This window comes from Hyaena hyaena, unplaced genomic scaffold (assembly GCF_003009895.1).
Source record: "Hyaena hyaena isolate Hyena2069 unplaced genomic scaffold, ASM300989v1 scaffold_90, whole genome shotgun sequence".
In the NCBI taxonomy this organism is placed as follows: Eukaryota; Metazoa; Chordata; class Mammalia; order Carnivora; family Hyaenidae; genus Hyaena; species Hyaena hyaena.
Window position 1 is genome coordinate 897,078 of NW_024080722.1, and position 23,858 is coordinate 920,935.

Sequence of the window (23,858 nt, forward strand, 5' to 3'; positions counted from 1 at the left end):
GGATTTGAAACTATTTCCAAGTACGTATCCATTGTAGTGGGTTTTTTTTTTCTTTTAAAAAATAATACCACTAAAAATATACTTAAGTAATGCCCGCTCATTAGTTCAGAAAATACAAACAAGCAGGGAGAAGAAATTGCATCATCCCACCCCCAGGGTGAAAGTGAGCTGGCAGTTGGCCTAGCTGAGCAGCCCCTTCTGGAAGATGGTGACCCTGACCTGGTCAGTTGATGATTCACAGAGAGCTGCCGTGGCGTGGCCTTGGCCCTGGGGGGCACACTGATTACCAAGGCCCTGCAGCTCTGGAGCCTGGGTCCGCAGCACTGGAGACCTGGTGAGGAGACCCTGGCCGCAGCCCCCGGGGAGCCCCCAGCCTGGAAACTCTTGCTCCAGGGGCAGTGATGTGCTGTGGCCTGTGATGGGACAACTGGCCTCACGCTGCTCCCCTGCCTGGAAGATGATGTAGGAGTTCAGGACAGCAGGGCAGGGGGGTGGGGGTGGGGTCTCAGTAAAAAGAAAGACCCCTAGGTAAAACTGAAGAGGCCCAACTGCCAGACCTGCCTCTGCCACTGACTTCCTGGGTGACTTTGCACAAGTCACTGACCCTGTCTGGGCCTCAAGTCCCCACACACCCTATGCACTGGGGCAGTATGCTCTAAGATGCATTCCTGGCCGCAGCATTCCCAGAAACTGGCTGTGCAACCATATCCAGAACCTACACATCTGTGCGCCTCAGTGTTCCCATCTGTACAGTGGGGGCACTGGACCAGCTCACCTCCACAGGACCCTCTGGGTCAGACAGTCCAGGGGTCACCGAGCCACAGAAGGAGGCACCATCATCACCAATGGCAGCATGCCACCTCACCTCTGGGCTCAGACATCTCTGGGAGGAGGGACGGAGGAAAGGCAGGCGGGGTCCAATATGGTATCTCCTCACAGCCACCGGAGGGAACAGGCCTTCAAGTTCCCATGTCACAGATGGGGAAACAGACTCCGTGCCTTTCAGTCACTTGCTCAGGGCCACTCAGCTGGAGAGAGGCATTGCTGAGATTCAAACACACGTCCGGCTGGCTCCCATCCCTAGGCACTGTCTGAGAAGACCAGGCAGGACCCTCCTGGCGCCATCTGGCCTGGGCAGGAGCAGCCGTGACCCCTGCAGTGGCTAGACCAATCAAGCCCAGGCCAGGCTCAGGAGTCTCTGAGGCAGCCAACCCCGCCCCCATCCCCACACACCTCCCAGGCCAGGGCGGGAGGTCCAGGACAGCTTGCTAGGCGCCCCCGCACCCCTGTGTGAGCACCCAGGACAAGGGCTTGTCCCAGGAAGACCCCGGGGCTGTGGCCACTGAGTAGAAGATGGACCGAGGCCTCTATTCTGTGCCGCTCAGACATGTGTCCTAGTCCCTGACCCCCTTTGGAACTCACACATCCCCTTGACCTCTGATCTTGGCTGTTCCTGGTTCCTGCCCAGAGCCACGCACACAGTAGGTAGCTTTTCAGTGTCTTCTACAGGAAGTAGCTATACAAGCCCATGTCCCTCCTCTGTTGTTAGACCTCCCCTCCTTCCTCCCCCCAACTAGCTTGGCCCTGCTCCCTCTGTAACCTTAGGCCGGTCTTCATGTCTCTCTGGGCCTCCCAGGGCAGCTACCAGAGACTGGAGGAGGCAGCCTCACCCTCCGCCCCCAGCCACTATGTACAAAAGGCCTTGGCTGGGCCTGGAAGACGCCACCCTGTTCTTTTCTCTCCACCCCAAACACTGTTGTTCTTGCTTTCTCAGGCAGCCGGCCACTCCTGGGAAGCCCTCACTGGACGCTTGTTTGCTTTCTGGCTCCCTGCTGTTCTCTGGGTCCTCCTGGGAACACCCACCCCTCTGGCCCAGGATTTTGCTAATTGGGACAATAGTCAGTAAACAGAGAGGCCAGTTATAAAACCCGGCAAAACTGAGCAGGGCCTCCGAGAGGTGTGGGGAGCCTGTGGCCTTGAAAGAGCATGTGTTTTAGAACCTGGGAAACTCAGCACCTGTGATTAGGGCCTCAGTTTCCTTGTCTATAAAATGGAAGAATGACACCTAACTCACAGAGAAAGGAAGAAGCTCAGAGGCCCGACACACAGGAGGAGCCCCCCAAAAGTCAGCACCCTTCTCCCTGAACTGCCTGCTTTCTCTGCACAGAGGCCTCTGTTCAGCATGTGGACATCACATGCGAGCAGCGTGGGGGTGCGGTGCAGGCGGAAGGTTACAGGCCAGACAGTGAGACTCTTGAGCTGAGCCTGGTGACCTGGGAAAGGTTACTTTCCCTCTGAGCCTTGAGTCTGTAAATAGGGATCGTGGGGCCTGGTTAAAGAATGGTTGGGGGGCACCTGGGTGGCTCAGTCGGTTAGGCGTCCGACTTCGGCTCAAGTCATGATCTCACAGTTTGTGGGTTCAAGCCCCGCATCGGACTCTGTGCTGACAGCCAGCTCAGAGTCTGGAGCCTGCTTCGGATTCTGTGTCTCCCTCTCTCCCTGACCGTCCCCTGTTCATGCTGTCGCTCTCTCAGGAATAAAAAAAAAAAAAAAGAATGGTTGGGAGCTCTGGAGCCAGACTGCCGGAGTGAGCTACACAGGAGGACTCATTAGCCGCTGTGTTCATCAGTCCATTCTCTTTGTGTGTGGACAATGACATCAAGGACAAGCATGTCACTTCTCAGAGTCGCACGGCAAGTCCTTGGCAGGGCAGACCTAGAACCCGGCTCTCGGGCCCCAGGTCCAGAGCTGAAGCCCGAGCCCATTATAGGACGGGGCTCCCTGGAAGAGCCAGCTGGCCCTCTGCCTTGGCCCAGTCTACCCCGGGTGTGGACAGCTGGTGGGGAGATAGCCAGCAAGGCTTGGCGGATGCCACCCTGCAGAGGCCAACCGTCCCAGGGACTGAAGCCACTGGCCCTTTTCCAGCTTCCGGAGGTAACCCCACCTAGCTCTGAGAGCCAAGACAGGACATCTGGAGGGGGCCTGGCCCCACCACTGCCTGACCCCATGCCCCGGAAACAGCCAGATTTGGCCACGGCTGGGGCCCATCACCCTTCCTCCCAAAGTCCACTTCTCAGTCTGTCTCCCCTTCCCCACGGGAGGAGCTGGCCCTGGGAGTCTTGACAGAGCAGTGGCTGGGCCTGTAAACAGTGACAGAAACTGTATGCTAGCCCCTCTGGCACTCCACAGCCTACACAAATGAACAGCAGGGCAATGAGGGCCCAACTGCAGGCATGGTAGCCATGGGGCCAGTAGAAGACAGGGACACAGTCTCCATCTGCAAACCTCTGGGGAGGCAGGGCCTATGATGCCCAAACCAGAGCCAGAGGAAAGGTTTTCAGAGAGAGAAAACCAGTGTGCATGACTGTGGAAAGAGCTCCTGCCAGGAAAATCTGGGTTTGAATCCCTGACCTAGCACTTCCTAGCTGGGTGCCTTTGAGCAAGTAGCTTTTGCTCTCTGGGCCTCAATTTCCTCATCTGTAAAATGGGGATTATAATACCTCCATCCTAGGGTTGCTGTGAGAATATAGCCCCTAATACATTTGGGGCTGAGCGAAGTGTTGGGCATAGAGTACGCAGCTATGATAAAGCTTTGGTTATTGTTTACTGGTGGCCTGGGTTAATCTCTCTGAGACTGAAGTTCCTCATATATATAAAACTGGGGTAAAAATACCTTTCACAAAGGCAAGTGGAGAGGACTGAGTGAGACCATAAATGTGAAAGATTCTAACACCATGTCCAGCATAAAATTGATGTTCAAAAACGTCACTTTCTTTCCCCCTCTTCCAGAGAAATAATGAGCTGCCCAGCGGCGACCCAGCCAAGAGGACTCAGGTGACCATGAACCAACTCACCTCTAAGGACCTTTGGGCTCTGGGGCTCTAGGGTTCTCAAAGAAACAGCAAAGGCGAATAATGTTTGTGTGTTTGGCCAAGGTCCCCTCCTGCCTGTCTGGCAGGCACGTGACATGGCTCCTAGGCTCACAATCATGCTGGGAATAATGACGACAGGACATCAGAAGACAGTGACATGTCCCTTCTGCTGCAGGCTCCAAACGAAGCCCTTCTCTGTCCCCGAACCTCACACAGCCAGCTACGGCCAAGACTTCACCGTGCTGGGCTCTGGCAAGAAGCATGAGCCTATCCACCTGGGTATCAGTCTACATCCTGCAGGCAGATCTCTCGAGAAACACAGAGAGGGCAGAGGAGCGATGACAGAGTCCTCGAGCGGGGGCCAAGCCCTCGTGAGCTCAGGATGCCAGGAAAGACCAGCAGGGTAAAGACTGTACAACCTTCACTGCCCAGAACACAAGGCAATGTCCAGCGTGAGTCTGAACACAGCCCAAATCCCCACCACAAGGGGACCGGGAACGTGGCCTTTCTGCAGTGCTTCAGTTTCCTCCTCTATAAAACGGGGTGACAATTCCTATGCTGTAAGGTGTTGGGGACGACTGAAGGAGGCCTGGCACCATGCTTGGCCTGCAGCCGGTGCTCAATAAGCATGCCATCGGAAGACAGACTCCCAGCATATGTCCAGACCCTGTACACACACAGCTCCCTGGCCCCCATATCCACCCTCGACCTCTACCTCTGTGTCCTTTGAGACAAAACAGGAGAGGGTTGGGGGGCTGCCCAGCCAAGGCCCAGAGACCCAGAATGGCTGCTGGTGCCTGGGACGGGGAGGCATGTCAGGAGTGGGTCTCCAGCCAGCACCTGAAGGGCCCACCTTGCCTTCCAGCCCCTTCACGAGTCTCTCCTTAGAACACCCTGACCTCTTCTCTGATCTGCCCTCACCGGAAAGAACACGGGCTCTGGAGTCACCATCTGATCCCAGTCTTATCACTCATTATCTGGTGACCCTGAGCAAGTGACTCAACCTCTCTGAGCCTAGGTCCTTGGTATAGAGTGGTCAGATGATCTTACAGGCTTGCCAAAACTTGGTCCTAGTAAAAGTCAGTTGTGGCAAAATTCCTAAGCCGGTAGCATGAAGAGAGATTCTTTGCAATTTAGCTCAAGCGTTTACCCACCGTAGAACTACCGAGACTCGAAGATATTTTTTATTGTTATTCATCTTTTTTTTTTAAGTCCTTTCCCCCTCTTAATTATAAGCAGAGGTACAATAGTGGAATGCTTTATTCCTTTCCTGGCTCAGAAAATAATTGCAACCAGCTGGAAGAATGAAACAAGACCCAGCACACACAACCCAGCAGTTGGCACAGTCGGGGTCCGGAGTGGGTGCTGTCTCCTCTCCCGGCTTCACCTCCATCTGGGGACCTGCCGAGTGAGCAGCATCACCCCGCAGGCACCGTTCCCTCCGGTGGCTTTGGGAACCCTCAGTGACACTGGCCTATCCAGAGTCACCCCACCAGGACATGACAAGAGGGCTGAAGCCGGAGCTGACGTGCTCAGCCTTACATCCACACTCTGTGCTTCACACCTACTCCCCAACCCCCCGTCCCAGGCCTGTGCTAGGTCAGGGTCTCCATCTGTCCTCGGGGACCACTGCACCAGATTCCTCACTGCCTTCGACTCGCCCATTATCCATGGAGATTGCATCACTGCTTACTCAAGACCCTTCACGGCCCCCGGCGCAGACCAGAAGTCGGGACCCCCAAGCTTGGCCTTTCAGGCCCTCCATGCTCTTTCAGCCCGTCACCCACTGACACCCCCAACAAGTCTGGGCCACCTCTACATGCCAATTTCCGGCCTCCAGAAGAGCTGGGGTCTAGCCTCGGCTCTGCCCCTGCCTCTGCATGACCTTGCCTCTCTGAGCCTCAGACTCCTTATCAGGCTCTTGGGGCTCCAGTGCAGACCAGACAAGATAAGGCAGTGAGCGCCAGGCGCCAGGGGGCTCTGGAAATGCTAGCCTGGAGCCACAGCAGCCTCCAGGCACCTGCGGCCTCTCCTGGTCCTCCCACGGCAGCTGGTGGCTCTCTGCGTCTCCACCCCAGCAGCTGTGTGTGCTCTCTCCTAAGCCCCTGGAATGCAGACGCGCTTGCAGCCAGCAGCGGCAGCGGCAGCCGGAGGGGGGAAGCAGGAGGGCGGCTTAGAGGAAAATCACTGGGCTCTGGCCCAGCCAACATTGGTGCTCACAGCTGCCTCTGACAGAAGGGATCTGGGGGCCTGGCGGGCTCTTTCTGAGCCATGGACTTGGCCCCAAAGCCTTGACCCCTGTCTGAGCTCACAGGGTGGTAGGGGGTACCCTGGGCCCCACACCCCCAGGACACCCCCACTCTCTGGCATCCAAAGAGACAGGGAGGAGGAGGCAGCAAACAGACCGGCCTTTGTGAGAAGAGAGAATTGGCTCTTGCTGCTTTGTGCTAGAGCCCCAGGCACTGACATGGAAGGGTCCCTCTGTGACCCAAGAGCCCATGGCTGTATCTCAAGCCCTCTGCCCTGGCCCCCATGCCCCAGCGTCACGTGCACCATGTCCTCTGTGCCCCAGCCCAGACCTGTGCTCCTCACACCTTGTCCTGCACATGAGCCCCAATGCATGTTCCATGCACTGTGTCTCCTGTCACTGACACCTTACATCACGCTCCATACACCATGTCCCCACACTGTTGTTCGATGCACTCTGTTCCAGGTACCGCTTTCGAAATACCAGGTCCTGAGCCTTGAAAGCGTGTGCCACAAACCTTGTGCGAGGTCGGTGAATGGTGTCCCTCGCTCCGTCATTCCCATCTCTAGTGTAATGATTAAGGAGGATGGACTCCCAGCCCTTCCAAATGTTGCCTCTTTGACCTTAGAAAAGTTACCTCCGTGCCTGGATAACTTTGGCTACAAAGTAAAAATGAAACGAACACTCACCTAATAAGAGTTGTTGCGGGCATGAAAAGAGATCATAAATTTAAACTGCTCAGCCCAGCGCATGGCACAAAGTGAGTCAATGCAATGTTTGCTAAGACTGTTATAAGCACACCCAGGTATCTTGCTTGTATACCGCATGCCGGGGCTCCCACCTCCCTGGCTCACACAATGCATCAGACTTTCTACCACAGTCGTGAAATTCAAACAGGAAGCTACAGGAAGCATAAGATTATTCCCTCTCTTGTGGAGGAGAGAGGGCCGATAATCTACACAAGGTCACATAGCTAGAAAGAGCGAACTCGGACGGGCACACAGGTCTGGGCGCTCAAAGGGACAGAAAGGAGATGGGTGGTGGGCTAGCGGTGGGGGTGGAGGCTGCCGGCAAGCAGGCACAGGCATCATTTAGGGATGATTAGGGGTGACGAAAATATTCTCGAACTGGATTGTGGTGATGGGGACCGAGCTCTGTAAATTAACTACAACGCACTGAATTAATTAAAACAGGTGAATGATGCGTGTGTAAATTACATGTAAACTTGCTTTGACAACTTACAGAAACGACACCTCCAAAAAGCTGTTGTTTTAAAGCTTATGCACTTCCTTCCTATGAACCATTCGCCAAAGCACACAGCAAGAAAAGTGAGTACAGATGGTCACAGAGGCTAAGCAACTTCTCTGAGCTGGGAATAGCCTTGAACTATTCCCAAACACCTCCGCGGCCCAGGTGTGCAGCAGAATCACCCAGGGAGCTCCACAACGCTGGATTCCCAGGGCCCACACCCAGCCTCTGCATCTACAGGCGTGGGGCCCAGGCCCCTGGGATTCTGAGGCTCAGCCTGGACTGGGAGCCACTCCTCAAAGCCCAGCCTCTCCTCTCACATGTGGGGAAACTGAGACCAGGCAGGACAGGGGACTTGTCAGACCTAGTCGGTCAAGCAGTGGGGAAGCCAGGGCTGGAAGTAGGGCCCCCTTCCTTGTCCTTTCTCTCCTTTCCCTCCTCCTCCCTGGCCCTCAGCCTCCCGGTGACTCAGGGGTCTGAGTCATCCTGTGGCACCACAGAGGAAACTTCTTAGGAAAAACAATCCCCAAACAAAGCCTCCCCTGATCTGCGGAACAGAGCAGGCCCAGGAGGCTAAGAGAGGGAGGGGAGAAGAACACAGGGTGGAGGTAGAGACCAGGACCCCAAGAAAGACCTGGTCCCTCCTACTAGCCACGGATTTGTGTGGGACCCTAGGGAGGGCACATCCCTGCTTTGAACCTGTTTCCCCACCTGGAAACAGCACCTACTGCTGCACATAGAAGCTTATTACAGACCCCACAACATGATAAGTATGTGTAAGTTTTTTCTTATTGATAATGCTTCCCCAAGACCCATGGCTAGCATCATGCCCATTTTACAGGCAGGGAAACTGAGGCTCAGAGGGGCTCAGTCCCAGGTGGCGTAGTTAGGAAGTGCAGAGCAGGGTGTGGATCTAGGGCTATCTAGCTCAGAAGCCTTGCTCTCACTCCTACACCCCTGTAAAGCATACCTCCTGCATGCATTGGCATGCAGTTCATATCTCAACAAAAATAAGGTAAAAGGCTGTGGGAGATTCTCAGCTGCAAATGCATCTCTTTTCTGTGTCAGGCCTCGTCTCAGGACCTCCCGGCTCTGAGGGGAGCACACAGGAACGTGGGTGGTCACTCAAGTGGCTCTGGGCAGTGGGAGCACAAGGCGGGGAGACTCAGGGCCCAAACAGCCGCAGAGGAGGAAGATTTGAGCAGAGCCTTGAAGAATGAAGAGAGGTTTGGCTTTGGGGAGCTGGGAACCACCGAGTAAGTCAGGAGGAGGGAACAGCAAAGGCAAAGGCTGGAGGTGTGACCCACACCAAGCAAGGCCACCACTGGAGAGGCGTGGCTGGGGAAGGGTCCCGAATGCCAGGAGTCCTAGCCTGCTCCTAGGCAGGAGGGGGAAGGATCAGAGCTGGTTTGGTCTCCTCAGAGGCCCTGGTGGGCGGCTGACCCTGGGAGTCAGGAGTGGGGCTTCCCCTGAGGCCTGCCCGGAGCCCCTCCTCTGAGCAGGTTTCGGGGACCACCCCAGACCCCTTGCTACTCACCCAGGGGTCAGAGTCTCCCCCGAGGGCCTCTTCCTCGGCCATCGCCGGGCTGGGCAGAGGGCAGGCAAGCCTCTCCCGACCACACCGACCTAATCGCACAGGCCTATAAATAGGGCCCTGTGGCTTAGTCTGAAATAGCTGTGCCAGGCCCGACTCCACAGGCATCACATGGGCACACACAGTTCCGGAAATGGTCCTTGACACATTGGCACATTAAAACCCAAAACCTCCTCAGGAAACCATTGTTCATGTTTTAATTCACTTCCTTAAACAAGAGGCAGTGGGCTAGGGAGAAGAGACCGCCTGACTACTGCTGATTGCTGGCCGTCGGCCCTGTGGCCCCTTCTCTGCTTCCTGCTCTCTGGGGATCCTGGGCGAGCCACAACCTCGCTCTGGGCCTCGATTTCCCCAGACGTCACTAGGGTGGTTGGATGATTTTCTTTCTTCTAGTCAGGCAATTCCTTGAAAATATCTGGGGGAGCATTCCATTGTTGCCTCTTCCCCAGTTGACTTGGGAGTTTTTTAAATTATCAGCATTTTGAAAAATGAGAACAGCAAGAGGGAGAAATGAACAGGTGTATGCTCTGCCACTGAAAGGCCGGGTGACCTCAGAGGAGTCACTGTTTTTCTCTGGGTCCCAGATTCCTCAGCCATAAGATAAAGGTGCTGGTGGGATGATGACAGATGTATGGCCATAGAGGACTCCCCAGGGGACTGATTACAACATGGATGGGGCTGTTGTCAACCGACAGGAAAGTAAAGATAACTGGGTTGTCAGTGAGCAGCAGGCATATGCTCAGACTTCACTCCCCCCTCGGTTAATCCTCAACAATCCCTTTCCACTCCCATTTCACAGATGAGTAAACTGAGGCCAAGGGGTTAAGGGATGTTACTAGCAAGTCGGGGCCAGAGTGATGTTTCAGGCTCAGACCTGTTGCCTCTGGAGCCCAGGATGTGACCACACTTGGTGCTGCAGAGACGGTGCTGGCGGCTCAGAAGTGCCACTGACGGGGACATAAAGCAGCAATGGCAGGGGACGGAGAGGGGAAGAGCGTTTTACTGTGGGAACAACAAGGTTCCGCCCAGTGCCACTCAGTCTCTCCGACCAGTTTATAATGTTGCGCCTCCCATCCGCCGTCCCCTCCGCCTCTCACTTGCTCTCAGATCCCAATGTTCAAATCACTCCTCAGCTCAAAACCTGTCCACGTCTCCCTGGGTGGAGGGAGAGCCCAGGGCCCCGCATCTCAGGCCACTCCCCACCTCAGCCCCACATTCCTGCTTTAGCCACCGGCTCCCTGGTCCCTGAGCACAGGGGCTCCTGTGGGCGTGCCGACGCCCACGCGATGGCCTTGTCCGGAAAGTCCAGGTGCCCCCGCAGCCCGGTGCCTGACACCGAGTAGGAAAGCCCTCCCTGGCTCACTCCAGCCTCAGCCACACAAATCGGGATCTCCAGGCGCGGGGCGGGGTCCGATTCACCTCCCCTCTGCAGCACGGAAGCTCAGCAAGGTGGGCTGGGCAAGGAGAAGTTGCAAAGAGCAGAGAGAATGCCGAGAAGCGCACATTTCCCAGGGCAGACCAACACCAAGCCTCGAAGCCTCGACGGAGGCCCAGTGTCAGGACACCACACTGTGGAAGAGCCGAAAATTACACCCTCAGGACACATCGGAAGGGACGGGGCGCCAGCCCCCTCACGGGCTCCTTCTAATAATGCAACCTGGGCCGGTCTGCTCCCATGCTTGAAAACTTCCGGTGCCGCCCCCCCGTGGTTTAGGATAAAATCCAAACTCTGGCCGAGGCCCCCTCGGGCCTGCCTGGGCGGATGCTGCCTAGTCTCCAGTGCCTTCTGCAGTCATGCTCTCTTCTTCCAGTTCCTCAGTGGCTCCACATGCAAAGGTCCTGCCTCACCACCTCGCGGGCGCTGTTCCCTCTGCCTGCGGGCTCCCTTCCCTGCTCAAGCGGCCACCCGCCGCCCCCTCCCCAGGTCTGGGCTTTCTCGGGGCGGCCTCAGTCATGTGTCCAGACAAGACGCCACCACGGCCACCAACTCCATGCGCTCTCATCGCTGAAGAAAGGCCAGATCTGCTGCGTGGATGAGGGCTAAGGGTAAGACCCAAGATCGGAGTCTTGGGTAAGTGTAAAACCCAAGACCGGACGGCCGCGAGGGATGGAAAATCTTGCTCTTTGCTGATTCTCCAACACCAAGCATCTGTCGACGCCCACGCAGCTGAACGAACGAGTGCGTGAACAAATGAACTCATGTGTGACTCACGACCAGAAGGTGGGAAGAATCTGGGTGAACACTGGACGCAGGGAAACAGGGCGCAACTAAAAAGATCAGAGGAGGAGGAAGAGAAGCTGGGTGGGGCAGCCTCCCAGAGGCAACAAGGAGAGAGCGCTTCCAGAAGGAGAAGGTATCCAGAGAGGTGGTCCTGGGATGAGGAGACCTGAGGAAGTGCCACCGGATTTTCACAAGTAGGAGGTCACTGGGGCCACCCTGGCTGAAGCGGAGTTCGGCGGAGGGGGACGTGATGCAGGGCACGCTGCCAGGGGACAGCAGTGAAGGGAGCAGGGGCGCAAAGCTCTCGGTTAACAGGTACGCAGCTGGGCCTGAGCTGGCCTGGCCCTGCACGGTCTGCAGAAGTGGGGACAGCAGGAGACGGGTCCCTGTGTCAGCGCTGCCAAAAGCACTGGCAGAGCATGACACTCTTCTTGGTGACAGATGACTCTGGGGCAATTCAGCTTTGGTTGCTGTCAGGCCTCGGTTTCAAAAGCGGGAGCATCAGAACCAAGACGGGCTCCAGGCCCCTCTTTTCTGGGCAGCCTCAGGGTTGACCCTGTGTCTATGGAGCCCTTAGGGTGCAGCTGACGTGAGCCAAGTCCCATCTCAGGGCCTAGTGGGCCTTCTAGGAATCCCAGGCTTCGTGGACAAAGCATTCGGGAGACCATCAAAAGGCCCTTGCATCTGAGCTCGAGGAAAGAGGAACAGAGCGTCACCGCCCACCCCCCCAAAGCCAGCTGGGTCACCGCAGATGAGTAAACCCTGGAGTCGTACGGCCCCTTCTCCTTTTGGCCACCAAGGGTGATGTCATGAGCTGCAGGGGCGTTTTCCAGGCTCTCCAGACAGCTGCTATTAGAAATTCACTTCTGCTGTGGCCTTGGAAGCCAGGATTGATCCTTCCTGTTTCACAGCTCACAAAGCTTGTTATAGGCTTGCACAGTCCTCACGGCAGCCTTGTTAGGTGGGAGGGTGGGTGGAAGAGCAATGCACCCATTTTAAAGGCGGAGAGACTGAGGCCCAGGCTGGGTCATGAAGTGGGGCTCTTGCTTCCCGCCTAGAACTCTGCATGGCGGCCTCCTCCAGCCGGCAGCGACACTCTGATAGTCAGGTGGGCCCCACCCTGCTGTCCCAGGTGGGGATGACTCATGCACCTGGCCTGTGGCCCACACAGCTTGGGTCCCCTCCTGTGGTCAACAAGCCCGAGACTTGGCAGCCACGCCCAGCCATGCCAGGCTTTTTCTCACCTCTCCGAAGCCTCGGGGAGAATTCCTGTACCTCTGGGGAACCAGCCCTCTTATGGAAGAGGAGAATGCACAGAGGCCTTGAGAAGGAAAGCGACTTTCCTGCAGCCACACAGTGAGAACTGGCACAGCCCTGGCGCCCAGCCCAGCCCTTCCTGTCTCCTCCCCACAGGATCCTGCCCTTGCCGGCTTCCCTCTCAAGGGAGGGTGAGGAGCAAATGAAGCAATGGGCAGAAACGCACTCCGAGCTTCCCCAGAGAAACCACAGGGACTCCCTTTGAATCCACAGCGGTGAGCAGCGGCTGCTCCCACTGTCCCCTCCAGACCCCCAGGGCAGCCAGAGCTGGGTGTAGGACACTCAGGTGTGTCTGCACTGCTCCACCTACCTCGCAGGACTTGGAGGGGGAAGACGGCGGCTCTGGGCAGAGGGGCCGGGACCACGGCAGAGGCACTGATGTTCAAGCGGGTTATCAGCACGACCTGTAAATAAGGGGCCAAGAGTCTCAACATCAGGCATTCAAGGTCATCTGGTCAAATCCCCATCTGATACTTCCACTCGTCCCCAGCACCTCCCACCACAGTCACACAGCCCCTACTTGCACACCTCAAGCAATGGGGAACTCACTTCCTGCCAAAGGTGGAAGATCATCTGTTGAAGAGTTTGGCTGCTTGAAAGAACTATTGTTAGGAGGAGCTAAAATCTCTCCCTATGGCTTCTACCTGCTGGACTGAGCTCTGTCCGCTCGGCTCACCCAGAAGAGGTCTGTCACCCTGTTTCCCAACAACTCCTTAGAGACAAAGACAGTGATCTTGGGCTCCTCAAGTCTTCTACAAGCTGTATACCGCCTTTCCTCCAGCTTCTCTTAAGACGAGGCATCTGGCTCCCTCTCTCCTCACCTTCCCCACTCAGCTCCAAATGAATTTGTCTCCTACTGCCAGCACAAGATCCAAAATTTGACATTCAGGAGAGCTCTAGCCAGGGCAGGGCAAGCAGAATTCTCACCTCCATCATTCCAGATATCATGCCTCTATTAATCCAGCCTAAAATCCCATCTGCATGTAGGCAAACCCCAGCACATGTCTGAATTCTGCTTATGGTCAGCGTCAGAGCTGTGGTTCAGGATTCTGGAGTTAGACAAAATGACCCCTCACTTAACTAGCTGTGTAACTTGATCAGGTTACTTCACCCTGAGTCTCAGCTTTCTTACTGTAAAAAGAAGGATTATGTCAGAACTTATTTCATAGGCTATCATAAGGATTAAATGAGATACAATACATCAGGGGTTTTGTACAGGGCATAGGGTGACTCTGATATTTAATTAAAACACTAAGCCTTTCTCTAGAAATTTATCTTTTTCTCATTTTGTACTTGTGCAGTTTGGGGACCCAAGCTGTTTACATTGTCTGTGACTGTGAGACCATATTATCATTAGCTGGCGATGGGTCTTTCTCTCCCATCAGGCTATGAGCTCTGCCAGAGCTTGGTCTCTGAAGTCCTGCACACGAGCAGGCAAACAGCAAGGGCAGTGGGCATATGGGCCAGAAGAGTGAACAAAGGACCAGCCGAGATTGGCCCCAGAGTGGATCATGCACCCCAGCCCTTTGGCTCCCCCGCCTTTCAGGGACAAACTGGATCTTCACCCTTCCTCACTGCCCAGAGCGCCCAGTCATCGACATTCACGGGGGCAGCTAAGCAAGCTGGCTGCTGCCTGCACTGGAAAATTTCTCTGCCCAAACCAGCTTCTCCAAGCCAAGGAGAGAGTCCCAGATCCCACAAGCAGTGGGGCCCTTCGGACTCCGGGGATTAAGACACAAATGAGCCCTGTTCTCAGCTGGCGGTCAATGGCCCAGGCATTCCCGGTGTGTTTCCGCACTGTGAGCGGCTGACATAGGCAAGGCAGGGCATCCGAAAAAGAGGCTGGTGCTTCTCTGAGCCCCACAGTGCCTCCTCCGTGGCCATCCTCAGGAAGCTCCTCCATCTTGGTTCCACGGGATGGATCAAAGCAGGGTTGGGGTGGGGTGGGTTCCGGCAAATGCCTACTGACCCCTCACTTTCTGTTAACTCCGTGTGAGCACAAGCCTTCGAAATCCAGTCCCCCTTTCCTTCTACACACCTGCAGATCACACCCTCATCCTCACTAGTGGTGAGACATTTGTTCCCAAAAGTAGCTTGCTCCCCCCGCCCCGGTGCTTCCCATCTCACAACAGCACCACCACCCACCATCCACGTGCCGGGCCAGGCCAGACCCCAGGGCGCACCCTCCTCGACCACCCCTGCTCTGTCACCCATGCCTCCCACAACACCTCACCCTGCCCTGCCAGCTCTACTCAAAGGAATCATCTTGTCCCCACCCCCACTGCCAACATGCTGGTCCAGGCGCCACCACCTCTCTCTCATCCGGGTGACTACAGTGCTTGCTCCCTGGCCGGTCCCCCCACCTCCTCTCTCTCCTACAGTGCAAGCCCCAGAGCACGCCACTCCTCTGCTCAGACTCTTCCTTGGCTCTCTTAGACCCCACCCCAGCCCCAGAGCACGCCACTCCTCTGCTCAGACTCTTCCTTGGCTCTCTTAGACCCCACCCACCCCCAGATAAAGACCAAGATCCTCAGTGAACTTTTCAATGCCCTTCATGATCTGTCCCCGTTGGTCCAAGCGTCAGCCTCTTTAGGTCCTGTCTTCCCCCCACACCCCTCCAAGCTCCAGCCAGGCGAAGTCACACTCGCCCCGAGTCCTCATGTAATCTTCAGAGTCTCCTCTGTTCTAGAACCCTCTTCCATCCCTGTTCATCATTTCTCCTTCCACTCATGATCGAGCCCCGCTTTCCTCCAGGAAGTTTGATGTAACCTCCCCCCCCCCCCCGCCCGTAAGGGTGAGCTCCTTGGAGCTCCCACAGGCCTCTACTCTTCCCTGTCCCACTGTATGACGGTCCCTTTCCCAGTGAGCCTCCCCCAGCGGACTAAAATCTGCTCCCATGGATCCCAGGGCCTTGCCTAGAGCCAAGGTCACCATAGCTCAAGAGTCACCAAAGGAAGAAGCTAGTAAATCATATGCATGCACACACGCATATACACGTGTGCACACATACATAGACATACACTCACGCACATGCACAGGTTCGGAGAAGCTGAGAGTGCAGGTGCTGCCATCTATGGGCAAGAAGAGCATTACACTCTTCCCCAGGCTCGGGAGCCCCATGGTTGCAAATTTGCTGGGTTTAGAATTAACTCCAGCGAGCTCCAAGTTGGTCTGTTTTCCATTCTGGACCTTAAGGCTGCAGCAACTTAAAAACAAGGTCTGCAAACCACTGACTCTAGTCCGCCGCCCACACGCTCCCGAGGGAGCCATAAAGAGAGACGTTTCTTTCCAGCGCTCACCATCCCAATCTGGGGCCCTCTGGGCGCCTTCGCTGAATTATATCTGAGAGCAGGGGAGAGTGGGGGCCGGGGGGTAAGAACACACTGCCTGTTAGAGCTGCCCACCCGTGGAAAGGCTGACCTTTGGGTAGACAGTTCACTGTTAGTGAAATTGCGCAAGTCACCAGGAAGCCCGTTTGTCTAAGGTGGCTGGTTAAATAAGAGTTTTCTGCCCTGGGGGGGTGGAGGCAGGAGGGGGGGTGGGAGGATGGGGAGCTGAAGCCAGAGGTGTTTTTCCTCCTAAAAGACTGCTCCCAGCATACAGGGAGGACTTTTCAGATTTGGTGGCAGAAACTTGATATCTGCCTAGTAATCCCAGAAGGGTTCAAATGGCCACCCCAGTGACAACGGTTATTTTCCGAGCACATACCAAGTACTGGACTCTTTACATACATCATGTCTCACCTGCATGATACCCTGCCAGGCACATACCATGGCTCCTATTTTGTGAAGGAAGGATACAAGCTCAGGGAGGTGAAGCCATGGGCTGAGGGTCCCACAAGATGTCAGTGCAGCTCCCACAGTCAGTCTGCCTCAAGGCATCTTGGTCTTGCTAAATTTCAAGCATTAAGGCCTGGCCTCGCACATACAAAGAAACCCCCAAAAAGCTTTAAGCTTTGGTTACTCTAGATCAGGGGTAAGCAAATTTTTCCTGTAAATATTTTAGTAAACATGTTCCGCTTTGCAGGCCACATATCTTGTCTGTTGCATATTCTTCCTCGTTTGGTTTTAGGTTTGAGTTTGGTTTGGTTTGGTTTTCAGGGTGTGTGTGTGTGTGTGTGTGTGTGTAACAACCTTTTGCAATGTAAAAACCATTCTTAGCTCAGAGGCATACAAAAACAGGCTGGGGCCTCCCAAACGCTGTAGTCTGCAGCCTACAGACGAGAGAGAAGAATGTCTATAATCTTAAGTATAAAAACTTCTGGTGGAAATGTTTCAGACAAATGCTAGGTGCTTCAGCTGTGTTTCTCCCGGTTCAGATGGTTTCCTGCTGAGTCGCTCTCTCCTACAGAAGGCCCCTACCTCCTCTGCAATTAGGCAGCAAAATATTTCAAGGGCTGTTCAGATTCTAGAAGCTCATTGATGCGGACTAACCAGTTTGGCTCAATGTTGGGAACAGAAGAGGGAGGCAAATACGATGGGTAGAAATTATCTCAAAGGTAAGACATTAAGAGATCTGAGCTCTAGCCTGGGCTCTGATTACGGGATTTAGAATCTTAGTCTGCAAAGTGTTAACTTTGCAGCAACTTCTGCATTACCTGGGATCTTATTAGAAATGCAGAGCCTCAGGCCTCACCCCAGACCTAAGGAACCAGAATCTGCATTTTCACAAAAGCCTACGTGGTTCGTGTTCACAGTAAGTTTGAGATCCGCTGGAACATCTTTCGTGTCCAAATGCAATATTGTGAATACAACCCTTTCCCTGAGGAAAGCAAGGTTTAAAGACCTCTCTCTTTAGGTCAGAGGATTCGGTCTCTGACCTACCATCTGCTGTCGGGAGATGAAAAACCACCCTATCATCGACAGACCAAGACCTGCTACTGGGTCTTGAAATCAAACCTTCCACTGTCAGAAAAGTAGAACCAAGAGAACCGGAGAAGGTTCCACTCTCATTTCCCAGTTAGGGGAGACCAGTCAGAGAGGGAAATGACTTTCCCAAGATGACACTGCCAAGGAAGCCTAGGCATCTGATCACGGCCGGGTTGTTTAATCTTCCCAGGCATTGGGTTTAGCAACTGAACTCATTTTGGTTTGAATTTTTTTTTTTTTTTTTTTTTATTTCTGAGAGAGAGAGACAGTGTGAGCAGGGGAGGGTCAGAGAGAGAGGGAGTCACAGACTGAAACAGGCTCCAGGCTCTGAGCTGGCAGTCAGCACAGAGCCCGACGCGGGGCTCGAACCCACGAACCGCGAGATCATGACCTAAGCGAAAGTCGGACTCTTAATCGACTAAGCCACCCAGGCGCCCCATCATTTTGGTTTAGATGAGATCTTCTGAAATCTCACAAGCTGTGAACTAGCAAGCAGATGACGCACTGGGTGCTTTACGACAATCAATTTCTGTCTCTGGGGCGCCCGGGTGGCTCCGTAGGTTAAGTGTCTTACTCTTGATTTTGGCTCAGGTCATGATCTCACCGTGGGTGAGAGACCAAGCCCCATGTTGGGTTCTGCGCTGATAGCGTGGAGCCTGCTTGGGATTCTGCCCCTCCCTTGCTTGTACACACACACACTTTCTCTCTCAAAATAAGTAAACATTAAAAAAAAATAATAATTAAAACTTGTTTGTTTTTTTTTTACAAACAAAATGCATTATTTCCTTTCTTCAATCCCCCAGACTACTGGAATAAAAGATTTTAAATAAATATGTGTTTATCTACTTAGGTAGAGACTACTTCTCAAACTCTTTTACAAATTAAATTTACAGTCCTTAATAACATGAGAAAATATTTCTGTCACAATGCTGGGAAAAAAAAGTCAGAATAGAAAAATTATAAATGTGGTATGACCACAATTACTCAGGGGTAAAAAAAAAATATGTGCTGGAAATGATCATCCCACATTGGCAGAATTATGTACGGTTCTTTTTTTTTTTTTTTACTATTTTCTAAATTTCCTATCATAAGTATTCGTTATAATTAGAAAAAGAAGCGGGGGGGGGAAGCCCTTAGAGGAAGGGAGGAAAAAGCGCCCATCTCCCATGGGTATACCACCCATACCACTTGGCCACTCCCCCAAAATTAACTAGTGTTTACTGTGTCTACTGGGGGCCGAGCCTCACCACACCACTCACAGAAGGGAAGTTAAGGGTCGGACCCCACCCTGAAGGCTCACATATACCCTCTATCCTTTGCTTGGTAAATAAGCTAGACTCCGAAAATCCTTGTTGAGGCTGGAAAGTAGTAGCACTATTTGTTTAAGTGAGTTCAGCAGCATAAATAAATCCACTCCCACTGGTGTGGCCCCTCAGCTAAGGTACCTGAGGGAAGCGATGACTAAACCCATTCCGGGAGCTCACATCTCCACACTTCACTTTCCTTATCTACAAAGTGGAGCCCATTATGACAACCTCTGGGCTAGTGTGAGGCTCAAAGAAAAGAAGGCAAATCATTTCATCTCTCTAGGCTGAGCCTCAGTTTCCTCATCTGTCAAACGGAGTCGGTGTCTCCTCCACTATAGGGCTGTTAGAAGATGGAACAAGACCGTGAACACACACAGCAAGCATGTTCCATACGGTGGCCATGATTCTTATTGTTTGTAGAACAGGGAATAAGATATGTAAAAGAATCTTGGGCCTCAACTTCCTTATCTGCAACATGGGGCAACCTATTCAGTCCACGAAGACCAAATTCAAGAACGGTAGCTCATCTCCAACTGGCACTGGTGCAGGTGAAACATAATGGGCTGTGGGCTCACCTAGAAGTCCACGTTCTTGCACGGAGCACAAAGTCTTCTGACTCAGAGCCCATCAGAGCCAGGAAAGCGTGGTATTATCCTGCCCACCTCTCTAGTGCGGGGTGGACGCTGGGGCCCAGAGAAAGGCACCCATTAGCACAAGTCACTCACTGCTTTGTCAGTGGCAAAACCAGGACCCAAGTCCGGGCCTTCTGCTGCCCAGCCTCGCTCACCACGCCTGCCGATTTTCTCTGCCCTGCCCTCAAATTGCTGATGTGGTCCCGGGCAGGGCCAGGGAGAGCGGGCATATGGTGGGGGAGCAGGAGTGGGGGAAGGGGGCAGGGAAGGGGAAGCCAGAGAGCAGCAGGAACCCAGCCTGCCTGTGGTCTACAGACTCACAAACCACATCAGGCTGAAATATGACACACGCTCGCTCAGTTGAAAGGGAGGGGATATTTTTGTTTAACATACCCGGCTGCCTAAACACCGGTCTCTCCCTTTCCCTCCCCTCCAAAATGCATAACTCCTGGGACCTGCTTTTCCCTGCATTCTTCTGCCAAAGGGGAGATGGCCCTGGCTGGGACCCCAGCTCCCCGAGGGACCTGGGACACGCAATCCTGTGTTCTCTCGGAGCCTTGCTTCCCTGAAACGGAAGGGAGACCGACCCACGCTCTGGAAGCCTGTTGATAGTACAGAAGAGGATGTTTCCAAACAGTACTGGGAGGCCCTTCAGGCCTCTGCTGCACGGCTGAGCTCCGAGCTGTGCGCACTGACTCACAGCCCTCATCACAGCCACAGTGAAGCCCCCAGCAGTGCTCGCAATGTCAGGAGTACCAGGAAATTTCAGAATAACATTGAGTGCAACACTGAAGAGCTCTGTAGTCAGAACTCCAGAATCCTGGCGCCCATCATCTTATAACATCCAAACCAGAGACACGTTGTTTTAGGCTCGGGCACTTCATCTGTAAAAGGGGGAAATAGAAGTACTTAACAGGATGAGTTGGGAGGAATCAAGGAAGTAATTAATGTTCCAGTGGCTGGTATACTAAAAGCTATGTTATTATTATCTTGCCAACCAACACCCCTCCCCATTTTACAGATGAGGAAACTGAGGTCCAGAGAGCCGGACATTGCCAAAGGTTACTCAGAGGAATTAAGTCTGCAGCTCCACTCCCAAATCAATGCTTCTGACTTCTCTTGGCTTCTAATAGGCAAATATACATACTCAGAGGCTGTAGATACAGACTGTAAAGTTTGCTTGAAGGAAATCAGAGACCAACGCCTCAGCAAAGGAATACAGATCATGCAGAGATCATCTCAGGGACCTACCTGGCAAGTTCCCAAGAAAGACCCAAACTACCCACAGGAGTGAAGAGAAGTGACCCACATGGCACCGGATGGCTGAGAAGTGTAAAGCCATCCAGTCAACAGCTCTTGCTCATAATAGCTTGGCAAAGTGCACACATGGCTGCTAACTGTGGCTACCTCTGGGAAGAGAATTGGGGCTGGAGGGATGAAGTCTACACTATATTCCTCTCTATGCTTGAATCTTTAACACCATTTTTTTCTGCTTTGAAAATAATAAAGCGGGGGGAGCCTGGGTGGCTCAGTCGGTTAAGCGTCCAATTTTGGCTCAGGTCATGGTCTCGCGGTTCGTGGGTTCGAGCCCTGCGTCGGGCTCTGTGCTGACAGCTAGCTCAGAGCCTGAAGCCTGCTTTGGATTCTGTGTCTCCCTCTCTCTCTGACCCTCCCCTGCTCATGCTGTCTCTCTTTCTCTCTCTCAGAAAAAAATAAAACATAAAAAAATTAAAAATAATAAAACGGAAGAAAAATAACAATACTGCAAAACTCAAAATAATGTAGTAGCCTTGCCCAGTAGCTTGTCAGCCTGTTGTCTGCTTTCAGATGAAATGTATCTCAGGATCCAAGACCTTCGGCTGGGCTTCCAAAATGTGCAACTCTGACCTATCATGGTGGCCACTCTCTGGCTCAGACTGCCCTCTCTTCAACTTGGACCATGCAACAGCCTCTTCAGGCTCCCCGTGCCTCCAGTTTACCCCTTCCAGTGCATCCCCTACACCAACCACCAGATCAGTGAGAGTTTTTATCATCGCTGTGGTTGAAACCTTTCTCAGTTCCTCATTGCCTTCAGGATAAAGTCCAAACCCCTAGGTTACAATCTTTATTTACAGTCTCAACCCCCACAGCTGCACCTTCCTTCACTGTTACTCTAGCCATGGATTTGCTCAAGAAGCCTCAGTGCCTTTGCACAAGCTATTCCTGTTTCTTAGAAGGTCTTTTCCATTGATTCCTTTAACTCCTGGGAGCCTATTACCGATTTCCAAGGCCTGGGTCGCCCAAACAGACTTAGTCACCCCTTTATGGGTTGATATAACTCTCAGTATCACATGATTGTGTCAGCCACTATGGATGGGAAACATCTTGAGGACAGAGAGCTTTGCCCTCCTCGGGGCTCCTTCACAGGGCAAGGCAGAGGATGCAGGCCCAGAAAAGTGTTGAATCGAGGAAGGAAGGAAATGCCGTGAGAGGCAAACCCCACAGCCGCCCTCCCAGGAGCTGCTTGCTTTCCCAGATTCGTGTTAGTTCGTAATAAAAAAAAAGACTATGGAAAATTCTGGAGTAAAGTTCCCTTCCCTGATTCACATGGAAACCTTCTCTGCAGCCGTGTAACTGCCCCCGGGTGCCAACCCAAGCTCCCCGGCTGTTTACAATTTTCCTGGCATTTATAAATAGCAAGGCCTCAGAAAGGAAAGTGGAATTTCAAGGGAGCTGGATGCTGCCTTGTCCCCCCATCCCCGCCTCCCTCCTCTGTCCCAAGCCTCTTCCCCCTAAGGTCCCCTAGGAACACCAACCAGCCCCCGCAAGTGTGGGGGTGGGTAGGAGAGGGGATGTCTCAATGAATGGAACACTCAAGAAAGAGTCAAAAGCACCACCAGCTAGAAGGACTCAGCCCCTTTGTCATTGTGTGGCTGTGAGCCTGTCGCAAACTTTCTGGGCCCTGCGTTCTCTCAGCTGTGGGATGGGGTTGAGGTGAGACGCCGGCAAGCTACTCACTGTAAAGTGTGGTGCCGCAAGAGGTCCCAGGGCCCGAGTCAGAAAAGTAGCCCTGGGAGAACAGGCCCCACAGGATTAAGTGTTTGAAAAGTCCCCAGGAGCCAAACAAACCAGAGGCTCCTCCCCAGGGGCCCCGCCCTCCACAAAGCCCAAGTTACCCCCAGAACGGCCCTGAATGCCTCTGGCTCTTTAGAGTGCTGGTGGTTTTAAAGATGCCCTCTAGGCTTTGGTGGAAGATGTAAAGGCGGGAGAAAGAGTGTATGCCAGGGCAGACAGAGGCTACAAAAGAAGCGGACGGCCCCTCCACACCCCAAGGCTCCCCCCTGCCTTCCAAAACCTTGGGCTTGCCCTTGGCCACCGCTGGAGCGGCCAGCCAGCACTGGGCCAGGGGTACACTGCTGGGACCAGATTCGTGGTGGTGATCAGCCCCCCGAAGAGATGGGGACCCAGGGAGAAAGGGAGACTCCAATCACTGTCTTCAACTCTGATCGAAGTTTCCGTGTGAGTCAGAGAAAGGAGCGTACACTGACCGTCAGGTTAACAAATGCCAGCCGACTTCAGAGCACAAGGAAGGAGTTTCTAACAGTCCTGGGCTCCAAAAGAGGAAGGAGGTGGGGGGCTCCTCATCGCCCGGGGAGAGCGAGCGAAGGCATTATTACCTTGGAGTCAAGAACCCGCCGAGCAGACGCCCCTGCGGAGCCACCGCCCAAACCGCAGACGCGCGGCCACCTGCAAGCCCGGGTGGGACACACGCCGAGTGCCGGAGCGCCGGGGTGACTCCGAGCCCAGGCCCCTCACCCGCGAGGGCGGGGTCAAGGTTAGCTCAGGCGCTCGCAGCACCGCGGGGGGCCTGTAGAGGGAGGCCCGGCCCCCCTCCTCCTCTGTCTTAACCCCCCCCCCCCATCCAACCCTTCTTGGTCCCCTGGAATTCCGACCAGCACGGTGAGCGAGGAAGCCCTTCTCCAGCGATGCCCCGCTGCCGGGACGAGCTCCGACCGAGAGGGGAGGGAGAAGAAGGACCCAGATGCCCGGGATCCCCAAGATGTCCGGGGCCGTGCGCCCCGTCCCTTACCTGCTGCGGAGGCGCTGGCGACGGCGGCTGCAGGGTCCAGCAGTGCTCAGCTGGTTCCGGGCGGCGCGGCGGGGGCTGTGCGCGCGTCCCGCCGCGGTGGGCAGGGCGCGGGCGGGAGCCGCCCTCGGGGCGGGGCGGCCGGGCCGGTGGGGGGGGGGCGGGGCGGGGAGGGGGGAGGAGAGCGGAGCGCCGGCCCCCGCCCGTGGGCGGCCGCGAGGATGGCGACTCCGGCTGCATGCAGGCTAGCATTCGTCCCGAGCAGTCTGCACTCCTCTACCAAACCCCTGGCTACATCCCTGCGAGGAAGGCGTCTGCACCCTCCGCCCCCGGGAATAAACTGAGTTTCGGTGCAGCGAGGGGGAGATCTCCAGCGTGATGCGGGGAAGGAGACCCAAGGGAGCGCCTGGCCTGGGCTGGCGCCAAAGAGCTCGGCTGGGATGGGCCGCGCGCCTTGCTCAGCTGGGATCCGCGAGGCAGATTGG

The 23,858-nt window shown here is 54.5% G+C and overlaps 1 protein-coding gene across 1 annotated transcript in view; it reads right to left on the minus strand.

Moving 5' to 3' along the window:
• GSN (gelsolin) overlaps positions 1-23,471 on the minus strand; it is a 54,124-nt gene extending 30,653 nt beyond the window's left edge. Inside the window, exons 1-2 of the mRNA XM_039234619.1 lie at positions 23,377-23,471; positions 12,811-12,904 (exon numbers count right to left, since the gene is read on the minus strand). The gene's annotated coding sequence lies outside the window, so the exon portion shown is untranslated. The remainder of the gene's footprint in view (positions 1-12,810; positions 12,905-23,376) is intronic.
• Between the last annotated feature and the right edge of the window lie 387 nt (positions 23,472-23,858).